Source organism: Otolemur garnettii, unplaced genomic scaffold (assembly GCF_000181295.1).
Source record: "Otolemur garnettii isolate 467f Iridium unplaced genomic scaffold, OtoGar3 scaffold00024, whole genome shotgun sequence".
Classification (NCBI taxonomy): Eukaryota; Metazoa; Chordata; class Mammalia; order Primates; family Galagidae; genus Otolemur; species Otolemur garnettii.
Genome location: NW_003852419.1, coordinates 266,649 through 283,238, shown reverse-complemented (window position 1 = coordinate 283,238; position 16,590 = coordinate 266,649). Strand labels below are relative to the sequence as shown.

The 16,590-nt window shown below is 41.9% G+C and overlaps 1 pseudogene; it reads left to right on the top strand.

The window, feature by feature from the left end:
• Positions 1 to 325: 325 nt before the first annotated feature.
• LOC100950709 overlaps positions 326 to 16,590 on the top strand; it is a 64,389-nt pseudogene continuing 48,124 nt past the window's right edge.

Genomic DNA, 16,590 nt, shown 5'->3' with positions numbered 1-16,590 from the left:
GTGAAGAACAGGGAGGGAAGCTCTGCGTTTTCACTGAGAAGGGTCCTCTGATCTGCCGTATCTACTTCCAGAGTCATCGCCCCGGAAAACTGAAAAAGACAATTGTTCTTATTGATGAACCTCTCACAAAACTTTACAGAGACATTCTCTTCCTTGAAACGCTCCTTCCTTTAGGAAAGGGTTTGGTGTTCTTAAAGTGTGACCTCTATCCTCATAGGCCCCAATGTGAAGAGGAAATTCATGTGTAATTTATGATCCCTACCACTGATTTCTCCCTTTGTAGCTAGACACTGAGGGCCATCTCCCTGTGCCTGTGGCAGCCATCATGACCCGGGCCTGGCCTCCACTTGGTGGCTTCCGGTGCCCTCTGTACTTCTCCAGTGATTTGACCGAACCCCTGGGGACTGTCACTCTGACTCTGTTACTGCTGTGTAATATACATCATTTGGCGAGGTGAGAGACTGAGGATGAAGTGCCAGCAAAAGTCGCAGTGACAGATGATCAAGATGGTGGCCGTGAACGTGGAACAGAATCAACACATTTGGTGACTTTGTGGCATTTAGTAATGTGTGGAGTTGGAGTTCTACACTAGTGAAGTAAGGAGGAACTGACTGCATAGACAGAAGAAGAGGAGAAAGATAACCAGAGGGCTAGGGTAGGAAGGGAAAACACAGTTGAAGGAGATTGTTTGGGGTCTGGTAGGGAAGATGATGATGTTTATTCTAAAATGCTTCTAGAATAGAAGCAATAAAGCAGGGAATTTCTGAAGTGTTTTGTATGACGTCAGAAATCTCAGGAGGTGCTGGGATTTGGAAGTGAGGTTGGTACTAGTGAGGCAGGTTTAAGAGTGTTTGGTGTTGATGTGGTGATAGTCAGATCCAAGGAAGTGAGTGCGATTGCACAGAGAGGTGTGCATGGAAAAGAGAACACAGAGAGTGTCTGAAACCTTTGCAGTTAGGAGGAGGAAGATGCACAGGCAGTGGAGACTGAGACAGAAGAGTAGGAAACGTAGGAGCAGAGGACACAGAAGCAACGCACGGTGATAGGAAAGGACAGCTGCATTCAGTGCGGCAGAGGGTCAGGCTGGAGGAGGACAGGAGGAGGCCATGGGATTTGGCATTTAGCAGATGTCAGAAATGGCTGAGAAAGCATTTCCAGTAAAGCAGTGGAGCAGAAGCCTGATTCTAGGGCATGGAGCAGTGCAGGAATGATGCAGAGCCGTGGTGGCAAATGTGACTTGCAGATGATGTAGCCTATGGAAGGACAGTTGTTGATGTGGGGACAAGGGTGAGAACAAAGGGAAAAGGCATCTTGTCCTAAGGCTTGAAGGAGGTGCTGAACCTGCAAGAGAGGGCGGGGGATGATTAGTGTGGCAAAACCTAGAAGGGGGCGGGGACGATGGCATCGGAAGTTCTCTGTTAGCAAGGAAAAGGGGTAGAGATCACTCCTCCTTGTAGACAGAGGGAGCCGAGAGAGTCAGATGAGGCAATGGAGTTACTTTAAGGTGAAGGAAAGGGGAGGTGAGGCAGAGAATATTAAGGTTTTCAGTGAAGTGGGAGGCTCAGAAAGAAGTGGATGGCATATCTGGGGATTCGAGAAGAGCTGAATGGATTGAAGTTGTTGCCATATGGAGCAGGACAGACAGTTAATAAGGATGAATAAAAGGATTAGTGAGCAGTGATGTTGAATAGCATAGGTTTAATAATGGGAACTGGTCAGTAGGCTTTGATGATTTCCAACAGCTTGGCAACAGGAGCGGATAAAGTGGATGATTGGGTTTAACTAGAGCTGAGAATTGGCAAAATTGAAGCAATTATAGGTTGAGATTAGATCTGAGTGGAGGCCTCCAGATGTGTCTCTGTGTCCCTATCTGAGTGCAGAACCTTCATGGACAACGGAGGAAGGCCTCACTATCTTGGATGACCCAGCAGAAATGGCCTCACTAGCTTGCTTTCACCTGAGAGCTTATCAGAAAAGGTTTTCCTGAGATTTCTGGGATAGTGCCTTTCAAAGGTGAGATTTTATGGGAAGGAGTGAGGAAAAATGGGGAACTCAGCTAGAAGGGTCAAGATAGTGTTGGAATTTAGGGACAGTGGGGAGCCTGGCAGGACAGAAGTCTCTGAGATGGAAGGGTAGCTCCTTGGCCTTTGACCTATGTCAAGAATTGCATCATTTAAATCTTTCTTTAAGGCCATAGATTAAGCATGGAAGGCTCAGACCTTGAGCCTTGGCGCGCCCAGTGTTGCCTAGTGAATAAGAAAATGAGCTGGGGGCTGGGCATGGTGCCTCGAGCCTGTAATTCTAGCACTCTGGGAGGATCACGTGAGCTCAGATGTTTGAGATCAGCCTGAGCAAGACTGAGACCCTGTCTCTACTAAAAATACAAAAAGTAAGTGTGGTGGTGGGCACCTGTGGTCCCAGGAACTTAGGAGGCTGAGGCAGGAGGATCACTGAAGCTCAGACATGTGAGACCAGCCTGATCAAGAGTGAGATCCCATCTCTACTAAAAATAAAAAATTTAAATGTAGTGGTGGGTGCCTGTAGTCCCAGCTACTGGGCAGGCTGAGGCAGGAGTGTCAGGATCTGCTTCTGATACCACTTGTCAGGCTTAAGTAGGTTCTGGACAGGGACTACTAAACTACCTTGCTCAGGAACAGTTTCTCTTAGGTGCTTGAGGGCTAGCTACTTTAGCTGGAGAGAGAGTCTTAGAGAGAGTAACGCAGTCTTCTTAGAACAGATAGATCTTAGTCTTTAGCAGAGCTTGGTAATCTTCAGCAGAGAGACGCCCTGCTGGCGTTCTGCAGGCAGGAGAGGAGACAGAATCAGAGTAAGTGGGTCTGTGACAGAATGCGCATGCCTCTTGTCTGCCGTCTCCTCCAGCCTAATATAAGTCTGAGTTCGTGCCTCTCAACACCACAGGTGTAGAGACTGCCAATTCACCAGTGCTCTCATCTCGTGAGCTCTCATGCTTGGTAGGAGAGCTAAATCTCTCTCCATGCCCTTTTCACCAAGGTGTTCCATTACAGGTATTTCCTATAACTCACTCCTCCTAGCCATAGGCTATACGGGCTGCTACACAGGAGGATTGCTTGAACCCAGGAGTTTGAGATTTTTGTGAGCTATGATGATGCCACAGCACTCTAGCCTGGGGCAACAGAGTGAGACTTTGTCTCAAAATAAAGATTAAAAAAAAAAAAGCAAAATGAGCTAGGATTCAAGCTCAAGTTTATGAGGCACCAAGGTGCATGAACCACCCCACTCTGCCACCTTCCTCCAGCCTTAGAAGGTGCTAAGAAGGCTGGCTGGCCTTGTCCCTGCGCTCACCGCTCTCCAAAGCAGAGTGGCTGCCCTTGTGTAAATTGTGAATGGTACCCAGGGAGGCGGTTTCTGCTGTGGTGCAGTTCCTCATGACTTGTTTCTTGGGAGAATGCTTCATCCTCAACTGGCTTTTCAGTTCCCTTCTCAGAAGCCTGGAAATTTGTGTCAAACTGAAGTTTGAAACATTCTGATGTCTCTCTCACCTACCTAATTCTACTGTCCGTTTCCCTCTCGGTGGAAGTAAAATGAGCTAGCATGTGAGTGAAGGGAGCGTGAGTCATTCACTGTCCTTCCTGGGAAATCTCCTGACGGAGGCACAGTGCGTCATGTCCCTGGCAGTGAGAAAGGCCCCCCCATCCCAAGAGGGAAATACGATGGCGGCTGACAATGTGTGAACTAAAGCTCCCCCAAAGCTGCATCCGAGGGACCATGTGAGCAGAGGAGAACTGTGAGCGTAAGCAGGAGGGAGAGTCTGGGGCCAGAGCGGGCCCAAAGCCTACAGCGAAAGCCTGTGTGCCCTAAAAAATAAAGATAATGCCCCCACCTGAGGCTAAGCGATGACCAGTAAGGCAATATTTTATTTTATTGTATTATTTATTTTTTCTTACTTCTTATTGTAAACAGTCTTACCTCTGTGTTGGCATCATAGCTCACAGCAACTTCAAACTCGTGGGCTTTAAGATACCCTCTTGCCTCAGCTTCTGGAGTAGCTGGGCCTACAGGTGCCTGCCACCACTGTTTGCTAGTTTTTCTACTTTTTTTTTTTAGTAGAGATGGGGTCTCACTCTTGCTCAAGCTGGTCTTAGACTCCTGAGCTCAAGCATTCCACCCACCTCAGCCTCCTAGAGTGCTAAGATTACAGGTATGAGCCACCACGCCTGGCAAAGGCAATATTTCAGAAGACAAACAGCCAGTTTCCTTTCTTTTCTTTTCTTTTCTTTTTGCTCCGAGTTGGGAATGGAGGCAAATGGTCTAGAGGGAAGTCTTCTTCCAGGAGCTACTTTTGGTTAGTGTGCAAGTTCACTATTAGGGTAGATGGCCTCTGAAGAGACTCCCAGTGACCCTGCCTACTGGTGTTGACCTCAGTGTGCAATCTGTGCTTCATCCCACCCTGTCCTGAGTGTGGGCCATACTGAGTGACTCGATCATCCCACCCCATCCTGAGTGTGGGCCATACTGACAAATAGAACGCAGCAAATGGATGTCATTTCTAAGATCAGGTGACAGAAAGATTGTCACTCTGTCTTGCTTGCCTGCTCTCCCCCTCTCTCCTGCTTTCTCTGGGTCCAGTCTTGTGAACTGCCCTGTGATGGTCCAGGCTGTGAGGAGCCGAGAGAGGCAGGCTCCAGCCAACTGCCTGAGAGGAAGTGAGGAGTTAAGTCCAATAGTCCTCAAAGGTCTGAATGCTGCCAACAGCCAGATGAGCTCAGATGAGAATCTTCCACAGTAGAACCTTTTGACAATTACAACCCCTTGCCGATCTTGATTGCAGCCTTGTGACTCTAAGAGGACCCATCTAAGTAGCTCTTTAATTTCTGATCCACAGAAAATACGAGATAGAAAATGTGTTTTTCACTCATATGAATGGCAAAACGTAACTATAGTCCAGAAAATAGAAGGGAAGAAGTGGGGGGATATGGGAGGAGAGAGGGTACTTGGGGGGACCTCACCTAATGTGCATGATGCAATGGTACATTTCAAAACTATTAAGAAATGAGTATAATGGTGATAGATGTGTTACTTAGTTCATATTGCATATCAAAGCAGTACTCTGAACCCCATGAATGCATCAATGTACAAAGTCAGATTTAATAAAAAATAATTACAAAAATAAAAAGAGAAGAAAATGTGTTTTAAAGATAAGTTTTGGGGCAATTTATTGCGCAATAGAGATCTACTTGCAACTGTATTAATTTCCACGTGACCATTCTGTAGTCCTTTGGAGTAAATAGGCTCTTCCTGGAAGGAATGAAAGGAATGCTTTATAATCAAGCTGGTCCATGTGGTGTTGCTGCTCCTGAATCTGAACACCCCAGTGCCTCCTTGACAGGAAAATGGACTACCAGAGGGAAAAGGGAACCAGAGATGTCAATGTTTCAACATCTTTAGTTGGTGCCTATCAGACTGCCTGGACCCCCATAGGTAAAAGGCTGTGAAAGTTCCCTGGATTGTGGTTCAGTAACATGTAGGACCCACTGAGGAAGGGGGTGTGTATGTCAGTGGGGAAATGGTCAAGTGTTAAGTCAGGGTAAAGTAAGGCCAAGCCTGATCACGTGGACACCTACTTTCTATAGGGTTCTGTCACCCTGTTCTCAGACAGTGGGGAATCCTTCCACACCAACGATGTCTTCTGCTATTCATGACCTTACAATCACAAACTAACTGTGGTTTTTCTGGAGTGTTAATTATCTGCTTCTCAGTAACCCTGGATCCTGACCAAGTGTTTTTTGACACCAGCCTATTGAGCTGCCTCCACTTTTTTTTTTATTATTGCTCTCTATACTAATCATTTTCCTTACTATTCTTTATGCTATCTCTATCCGGACCCAGTTACCACTATCATCGTGGCACAGGAGGAAGAAGACAGGATTTGGCTTTATATAGAAGCATCTGGAAAAGGGTTTTAACGCTTTTATACCTCAAGGCTGATGTCCTATCCTTTTATTGTACCCTCCATAGCCAATGGTTAGGAAGCTCCTTACTTGAAAATATTTCAGTATGTTCTTGGATATGGAAAACTGTCTCTTAAAAAAGCTTCTACATGGGACAATATCTTATAATGGCAGAGTTACTCCTTTTAGCAAAATCTTACAGGCTTTTCTCTACCTCCACGCTTGGTATACAAGTTTTTGTATTGTGTTTGAAGTTTGGATACTTACCATTTCATCTAAAAGATAGTAAAACACTCCTCTTCCTCCATGCCCCCCAAGTGACAGTTATCTGAGACCCTCCCTCTCAAACCTCTGACACCTTCTTTAACGCCGCTGTAAGCTGGTGACCGGGCATTCTACTTTATTGATGGCCTCAAAGCATTTGGAAGCTGTTGCCCTGCTGACATCTTCACTCGCACTTTCTCCCTTTCCTATTTAAGGCTAATCCTTCCTCTTCTTGCTCACCGAACCTCCTCCTGCTCTTTCCGGGCCTGACTACAGCAATGCTCTCCTTCTCTCTAACGTTTTTTTTTTTTTTTTTTACTGGATTATTCTTATGAACATACTATTAATCTTCCATCTTAAAATAGAAAACCTTCTCCCCACTGTCTCCACCAGCTGCCACCCCATTTCTTTTCACTGGCTGCCACAAAATCCCTAGAAAGCAATACCAATGCTCACTATCTCCAGTTTATTGCCTTCTGATTTCTCTTAAACCTACTTAATCAGGTCTGTTCTCAAATCTCTCTGTGAAAATGGCTCTTGTCAGGATGATCATTAGCTCATGGTTAGTTACCATCTTCATTTTAGGAGCATTCAACACAGATATTTATTCCCTGCTCTTTGGTACACTTTCCCTGCTTGGCTTCCAGCATATCACATCTCCTGGTCACTCCTTCTTAGACTCCTGCACCGGGTCCTTCTCATCTTCCTGATCTCTTAATGTTGGAGTGTCCTAGGGCTCAATCCTTGGTCCTTTCCTCTTTTCTACTTATACTCACGTTCTTGGCAATCTCATCCAGTTTTATAGCTATAAATAACTACCTCTGATATTCCAACAACTCTGAAATTTTTATGTCCAGTCCAGACTTTTCTTTTACACTCCAGATTCCTGTATCCAACTGCTTACTTGGCATCTCCACTTGGATGACTAATTCTTCTTCTCAAACTGAAACTGTCCAAAACCGAATTCCTGTACCTTTAATTCCTGCCAAACCTACAACAGCTGCAGCCTTTCCTGATCTCGGTTGATTTCAATCCATTATTACACTTTTTAAGCCAAAAAACTTGGAGTTATCCTTGACTCTTTTCTTTCTTTCACTTCCCATGTCTAAACAGTCAGGAAACACTTTATCGTTAAGAACCCGCATCAAAGCCACCTTCACGCATCAAGCTACTCTTGCATGCCTCCTGGTGCAGTATCCAGCACTCCCTTCTACCCTGCTGTCTCCACAGTTACTTCCGGCACAGCAGTCAGTTTGACCCCTTACGAGATCAGGGCACATCTTTCTCAAAGATCCCCAAAGCTACCCATTTCACATCACAGTCCTTAAAATGGCCTACATGATCCTATCACTTCTGTGATCCTGCTTAGCTCCTCTCTGTCATAGTCTTCTCTTTGAAAATGGAGAGTGGTGTAATTCTTACCTCATTGGATTGTTATAAGGAATAACTGGGATAATGCATGCATTTGTTAGTAAAAAACAAAAAACAATGAGCAGTTATTTTATTAATAGTATTAGTAATAATAGAATAATATTGTTAAGTTTCATACCCTTAGCTTGGAGTCCAAGGTCATTTACACTTCCCCCCATCTTTCCTTACACTTTATTTCTTATGGTGCTCCCTACTGTTTCTGGTTTTCAGGCTTGTAAAATTTGTAAAATGGAAGTACGCCACGCCCTTGCTCGTGGGATGTGGCGAGGCTATGACATGCTGCAAAGTCTTTTGCTGCAGAAAGCGTTGCTCAATAGAAAACACCATCAAAGCGTTTCCAAGGACGAAGAGGCTCCTTTTCCTTGTCTCTGTACTAAAGACAACAAGGTGTTCTTCCCTCAAATGTTTCCCCTGGGAACCTAGAAAAAAAAGTGTTGCTATGACAACATTAGAAAGGGAGTGAGCCCCCAGAGAAACTAAGTACTGCCCCTGAAGAGGCGGCAGGGATAAGTACTTGATTTGACAATTTAGAAAACAGCAGGAACCCTTGCTCCCTCTGCCTTGTGAGACCACACATCCTCCTCAACTCTGATTAATTAATGTTCCTGCAGAAAAGGAACACTGCGCATTGTGTATTCTTCTCGGGCCCTGAAGCTGATGGGGCTTGTTTCTCTCACTTTACTGAAATGCTTCCAACATAAAAGAAACAAGGTCAGCTCGTTAGATTCCCAGAGAGTATCCCCTCACCTGGAGGTCCAGAGCACAGTCATTTCAATGCAAGTTGTGACAAAAGAGAAATCTGTATCATTATTCAGTCATCCTATAAAAGAATTGGTATAATGTTTGAGTTAGGCAGATGGATGGACCTGGAGAGATAAAAGATTCTGACCTAAAACTTTGTTGATGGGACTTGACCCCATCTGTTTGAGTACCCAGCAAGGCTTCCGATGTGAGACCTCTGCTCCTCCTAATCCTGCCTTCACATCTTCGTCAGTTTGTCTGCGTTGGTGGAGCTGGACAACTCAAGTGGGAGGAGGGAGAGGGAAGGGATTGACTTGGAAGGGAGTAAGGCAAAGCCACTTCTCTTCCAGGAGAACCCAGATCTTGTCTCATTAGTTTTGTATTTTAAATATAGGAGAAAACCAGGGAATGTGAACAACACAAATAAAATCTGGTGCAATAAAAAGTGGTTGGAGCTACTTTATAGTAGACTTGGCCTGCATCACATGAAATAACCAAACATTTATAACTGTGATGTGATGTTTGGAGAAAAATCTAACTTAGTGCCTATTTGGGGGGCCTAGGCCATTGGCAATGCCTTGTGCTCAGTGGTGTGATATGGTGGGAGCAGCACGGCCCCCACCTCCCCCACACGAGCTTTTGGCCTCAGGCTAGATGTTAAACTTCTCTGTGCCTCAGTTTTCTCTTTTATAAAATGATAATTGACATGGCAATAATAGTTTTTAAGGTTATTGTGAGAATTCAGTGAGATAATGTATGTGAAACCAGTTGGACTGTAGTTAGAGCCTTTGTTCTCTCATGACCCTTGAAGGGGTGAGGCGACCACTGCATGATCATCATAATATGGTCCCATTCCCCTCAAGTAGGCAGAAAAAGAGTATACATATAATGCAAGTGGTTAGTGTTCTATAAAGAAAAGTGATTACAAAAACAAGGGGATGAGTTGAATTTTGACTAAAGAGATATCTGGATGCTTTGGAGAATGTGGGATGGTTGGACAGAGTTGGTGGTGGGGAGGTGGAAAGACTTTCTAGGGAGAAGGGGGGCATAAGTTCAGGCCTGGAGACAAGAGCGCACAGGGCACAGTGGGGTCACCTTATCAGGATGGCTTTAAGGAACAGCTGGGTGGAGGGCATTGGAAAAGAAGCCTGGAGTCCAGTTAGGTTGAGACCGAATGCTGGATGAATTGTTTGGGTTTTATTCTGCAAAAAGTAGGAGCCACTCCCCACCTCCTTTTTTAAAGCAGGTGAATGACAATGATGATGCGTTTGCTTTAGAAAGGGGATTCTATATTTGGTATATCTGAGGGCTAATGAGGAGGGAGATTATATTCTAAAAGATGAATAAATGATGAGGGCCTTAATCAGGGAGGCTGGGTACAAGGAAGAAAATACATGTGAGAGATGTTGCTGAGGGTAAATCTTCAGAATCTGGCACCTTATCAGATGTGATAGTTGAGGCTGAGACTGAGGCCAAGGCTAAGTTAGTTTTGAAGCTGCTTGGGAGCCTGAGTGACTAGGAAGATGGCCATACTTCTCTGAACCCATAGTCCTCTGAGTCTAATGATAATAGAATCACTTGTGGGTCATTGTTGAGAAAGGATGAGAAAAGCCAGGTGAAATAGAAAACCACCATGGGTCCAACTGAAGGCCCTGGATCTGTACACTGAGTGGGGGCAGGGAGTCATAGCACTTACACTGTGTAGGTACTCCAGCCCTCTTAACTCCTATTCCTTGTAGGAAATGAGGTCTGACCCCAGCAGATTAGTTGTCCCTTTCTTCCCCTGCAGCCTGTCTGAAACTACCCAACTTTGAGTAGCCTGCAAGGGAATCAGCTCCCATAACCATGGGGAGGCTGCATCTCTGTGTGTCTGCTATAAAGCCAAACCCAGAACCTCTGCCACTGATCCAGCCACCAATATCAGGGGGTGGGCACACTTGTTAGCCAGAAGTTGGCAGATAGAGCTCAAATAATTTATAAATTCTTTTCTTTTTTCCCTTTTCCTTTTGTTCTACTTCCTAACATTATTTAATCCTTCAACAAATAGTTCTTGAATGACTGATATATACACGGCATGGAGCTAGGTGCTGGATGAGGATATTATAATATGACTCAGACACTGACCTTGAGGAACTTTTTCATTAGACATTAATGTTGCTTAATACCCTTTCCTATCTGCTAATAGAAAAAGAACCACCCTGGGAAAGTTAATAGAGAGTTTTAGAGAGTGGGCTTGCATTTTAGCTCAGTTGATGATGACATTATTTCTGGTTAGTTTGTAGGTCTTTATAAACCTAGTCTAACTCCCTTCTTGAGAAACAGTGAACTTAGAGAGGTGGCCAAGAGACTCCAAAGGTTACACTACTAGGGTGTGTCAAAACTGGGTCTGGAACCCAGATTTTCCAGCATGTGTCTTTTGAAATTTCTGATTCTTTGATGCTAAAAAACCCATAATAAGTCTCCACAAAAATATCCTAACATACATTCTTAATGGTAAGTGATACTATTTCGTCTCACTCCCCATCAATGCACATAGTGTGAGTGAGGAAGAAGTGTGGGTTGACATAGACAAGGAGGATGGTGCTGTACATCGTGTGGGTGGGACAGGAATAAGGGGGATGGCTTTTTGTGTGGCAGACCCATCAAATACACCACAGAAGCCTGCAGAGTGGCATCTGGGGGGATATGTTCTAAGAAAATGACTGGCTTTGCAAGTGGGTTGTATTAGCAGGCTTCTTCACGTTCATCTTATGTAGTTGTTAATTTGGGGGGACTGAACATACTTTGCTTTATTGCTTGCTACTGTGCATCCATTCTCCATGCTCCAATTAGTTTTATTTCATCTTTCTTCTGAGGGTACTGCTCTCTCCCTAAATCTCAACTTGTGGATTTTAGGTGGAGATCACTTCTGTCCCCTCTTCCAGTTTTGGGGGAGATATGGATTCAACCAGTCATCATATTCTTGGCACACTAATTGCTTCTGAGATGGACTCACGTCTCATTTGTAGCCAGGAAAATGTAATGGGATAGTTTCTATAACTGTGAACTGAGAGTCAAGCTTTGTCCAGGTGTTGAACTTGAACATGGGTAAGTGAGTTACAGTTGCTTAGGGCTGCCATGTGGAGGCTAAAATTGGCACCAGAAGGCAAAGTAATTATTATGGAACATCACTGGATTCTGATGATATTATTATATTTGGGCTCTTAAATACACGTGCACCTGACCCAGACCTACCTCTAGACTTCTCAGCCAGGTGGGTTAAAGTTCTATTTTGTTTAAACATTTTGTTTACTGAGTTTGGTTTATCTCATTACTCACTGAAAGATTCATAATTAATAAAACAACTCTATGACAACATTACAAAAAATAAAAGAAACCCTGGTTTCTGGCAGTCACTTCACCTTATGGAATTTTATTTTTACTATTTAAAAAGACAGCAGCATCAATAGATTGTGTTGGAGTAGATGGGAGTAGGCAGATGTCTCCCAGTGGCATGAAGAGAACCAGGACTCCACCAAAAGAGAGAAACTAGAAGCATACTTCTGGCCTTTAGACGTTCTTGTCCTGACTGAGTGGTTGCTCACTGTACTGGATACCTGCCATGTGGTCAATGGAGCAATACTTAATTCCTTGGTAATGGAATAAAATGAATAGACTTTAGCTGAATCTGATTTCAGATTCTTCTATCCCTTCTCCCGCACCTCATGCCATTTAACAAATGAACAAAATGAAAACTGTGTCAAAGAAGCAGAATGGACATACACAACGTAACCCAACATGAATTAGAATTATTATTTTTTACAATAAAAATTATTTAGAATAGGTTTTAGATTTATAGGAAGTTTGTAAAGAGGAATCCTGTACTTTATACTCAGGTTCCCCTGTTATTAACATTTTTCATTGTTATGGTATAATTTGTAACAACTAGTGAACCAATCAATATTGATACATTATTATTAACTCAAGTCCATACTCAGGCTTTATTCAGAGTTACTTAATGTTTACCTAATATCTTTGGGTTTCTGGTTCCAGGATTGAGTATGGGACGTATCACATTACATGTAGTTAGTCATGTCTTCTTAGGCTCTGCTTCACTGTGACAGCTTCTCACGCTTGTTTTTGATGACTTTGACAGTTTTGAAGAGTGCTGTTCAGGTGATGGAGTATTTCATGGAGTTCCCCTCTATTGGAATTTGTCTGATGTTTTTCTGATGTCTGGGCTGGGGTCATGAGGTTTTTTGAGAGGAAGACCACAGAGATAAAGTATCATCCTTATAGCATCATGTCAAGGATATGTACTATCAATACAGATTATTACTGTTGATGTTAACTTTGAATGCCTATCTGAGATAGTGCTAGTCGTATCTACTCTATAAAGTTACTTCCTCCCTTCCACTTCCATACTGCACTCCTTCAAAGGAAGGCACTATGTGTGGCCCAAAGTTAAAGAACAGGGAGTTATGTCTAACAAGGGTACAAGTGAATTTTTCTAGAACTAGAGTATAAATGTTTTAACACAATAACAAAGTAAATGACACAAAGTCTATGTTAACCAGTTTGATGAAAATATTTCAAATTGTATATGAAAACACTACACTGTACCCCATGTTTGCATTAATGTACACAGCTATCATTTAATAAAAAAAAAAAAAAAAAAAGAATAGGGAGTTATGTTCCTGTGCCTTGAGAGAGCAGTATGAACCTAAATTATTTGGAATTCTTCTACATGGGAGGATGGCTTCTTCTTTCCCCTTTATTTATTTATTCAATTATTTACATTACTATAGACTAATACATATTTATTTCATACTTTGAGTAATAATTCAGTACTACTACTTTGTTTATTTTGTTGCTCAAATCATCCCATCTTTGACCGTCAGGAATTGTTTCAGTCGGCTCCTGAGTCTCTTTGACACACCCCCATCAATGTGGTATTTTTAATTTTTTCTAAGAACTTTCCTACTTTGTGCAACAAAATACTCCAGGCTCATCTTATGTATTTCCTTACCCAGTCCTAGGATGATCCATTTTTTCCGAGGAGCCCTGGTTCCTTTTCTTAGAGAATGGTATTAGGAGCAAAGATCTGTGTGTTAGCTGTACCGGCTGTTACTGGGGTGGTTTTGCTGCTAGGTCCTCTCAGATGGCAGGGCTAGAAAATATGTCTGTATACCCATGTGTACAGGCACATACCTATGAATTTTTTTTTTTTTTTTTTGAGACAGAGTCTCAATTGGCCACCCTCAGTAGAGTGCCATGGCATCTTAGCTCACAGCAACCTCAAACTCTTGGGCTTAAGAGATTCTCTTGCCTCAGCCTCCCAAGTAGCTGGGACTATGGGTGCCCACCACAATGTCTGGCTATTTTTTGGAGGCAGAGGTCTCACTCTGGCTCAGGCTGGTCTCAAAGCTGTGAGCTCACACAATCCACTCATCTCAGCCTTCCAAATTCTGGGATTACAGGCATAAGCCATCTATGAATATTAAATATATATTAAATTAATATTAAATATATCTGTATATAACCAGCCATATTTACATGTCTCCAACACTAACCCACATGGGTTAGTCTGGCCTCCTTCTCTTGCTTGTAATATTTCACTCCAACAGTGAGAAACTTGGCTCTCCATTCACCATTTGTTTACTTAACTTTTCAATCCCAGTGTACACATAACAGCAGTATCTGAATTTTTAACTCATAACCCCTGGGAAACAACTTTATCAACCAGAGTACAGTGCTTATGCAGAGCTTATGTGAAATTCTTTTTGTCTCTAGTCTTACTGACTTCACTCATTTCCAAAATAACTTCAAGTTACTTTGATATATACTCCCTCCCCCCACACTTCCAGTGAGGTTGTTTAATAATACAATTAGATTCTTTTAATATAGTCTCATTTCATTTCAAGATACCTCAGCCTTTTAAATGAATTTTAACACTTTTATCATTTGCATACATTAAGGTTCTCTCTGTGCTGTATAGTTCTGTTTTTCCATTTTATCTCTTTTCTTAACATATCAATTATACTTGTTAGAAATCTAGTGGTCACACTAGAGTTTGCAAAATACCTTTAAAAGTAATCTAAGTCCACTTTAAAAGAACATTATACTACTTCATGAGTAGTACAGATACTTTATTACTACTTTTATTTTTGTTAAGTAGGCCCAGGCCAGGTTCAAATCTGCCATCCTCGGTGCATGGGGCCAGTGCTCTAACCATTTGGCTATAGGTTCCTACCCAAATATTTTATAACAGAGTATTCCCAGTTCCTCCCTTCTGTCCCTTAAGATGCCACTGTCATTAATTTCACTTGTCTATATTCTATAATCACCTAAGAAATTGTTACTACTATTTCTTTAAGAAAACAGTTCCATTTTAGATCAATTAGGGGCACAAATTTTACCTTTACTTCTTTTTTGACATACTTCCTTTCTTTACATGGATCTGGGTTTCTGACCTACATCATCTTCCTTCTTCCTAAAGAACTTGTATTGACATTTCTTTCTTGTTATTGTTGGGGATTCATTGAGGGTACAAGAAACCAGGTTACATTGATTGCATTTATTAGGTAAAGTCCCTCTTACAATTGCGTTTTGCTCCCCAAACTATTAACATTTCTTATAGAACAGGTTTGTTGACATCTATTTCTCTTAGATTTTGATTGTATAAAGAAGTCCTTATCACTTTTTATTTTTATTTATTTATTTATTTTTGTTTAGCAGGCCCAGGCCAGGTTTGAACCTGCCACCTTCAGTGCATGGGACCAGCCCTCTAACCAGTGAGCTATGGGCACCCTCTTCACTTTTAAAGCATAATTTCACAGTATAGGGAACTCTAGCTTGATGGTTTTCTCTTTATGTATTTCAGTTTACTGTCTTTTTGTTCACGTGGTTTCTAATAAGAAGTCTGCGGTAATTTTTATCCTTATTCCTGAAGAGGCAAAGTGTTTTTTCTCTGTCTTTTTAAAATATTTTCTCTTTGTCTTTTTTTTTTTTTTCAGTTTGATTATGATGTGCCTCGGTGTAGGTTTTTTGGTATTTATCCTACTTTGTGTTGCCTAAGCTTCCTTTATCCGTGATTTGGTACCTGTCATTAATTTTGGAAAATTGTCAGTTTTTATTACTTCAAATATTTATTCTGCTCTGTTTTACATTTCTTCTCCTCCTTGTATTTCAGTTACACAAAGTGCTACACCTTTTGAAATTATCCTGCAGATCTTGAATATTTTCCTTAAAAACTCTTTTTAATCTTCGGATTTCACTGAGAGATTTCGATTGACCTATCTCAAGTCCATTGATTCTTTCTTTAGCTGTGTCTAGTTTACTGATGAGTCCAGCTAAGGCAATCTTTGATTCTGTGACAGTGTTTATGGGGTTTGGATTTTTCTTAGAGTTTCCATCTCTCTGCTTACCCTTTCCATTTTTCCTTGTATCTTGTCTAATAATTCTGGTTCTGATGCTTGCATTGCCTTTTTAGACTATTTTATATTCTTTTTAAAAAATATAAATTTGTGGAGTACAAGGGCAATTTTGTTACATGAATAAATTGCATAGAGGTCAAGCTAGGGCATTTAGGGTATGCAACAGCCAAATAACATACATTGTACCCATTAAGTAATTTCTTGTCCTCTAACCCCCTCCCATCTCTTACTCCTCTGAGTATCCTTTGTCCATCATCCCATTCTTTATTCCTTATGTACACATTTTTCAGCATCTACTTGTGAGTGAGGACATGTGATATTTGTATTTCTGTGTCTAGCTTGTTTCACTTAAGATAATGACCTCTAGTTCCATTCGTGTCTTTCTTGCTGCGTCAGACATGATTTCATTTTTTGGGCTGTATAGTATTCCATTGTAAACATATACCACATTTCTTTATCCTGTTATCATTGATAGACATGTAGGTTGATTCCATATCTTTGCTATGTGAATAATGCTATGATAAATACAGAAGCACAGACATCTATTTGATACATGGATTTCTTTTCCTTTGGGTAGATATGCAGTAGTGGGATTACTGGATTGAATGGTGGTGCTATTTTTAGTTCTTTGAGAAAGCTCCACACTGTTTTCCATACAGATTGTATTAATTTCCATTCTCACTAAAAATGTATATGTCCTAATGTCTTTCCCCTGACGGAGTAAGGCTCTGGTAAAATGCCTTTCTCTGGAGAGTAGGTCTTTGTTATGGAGCATTCTTTAAGTATATTTCTTTTTTTTTTTTTTTTTT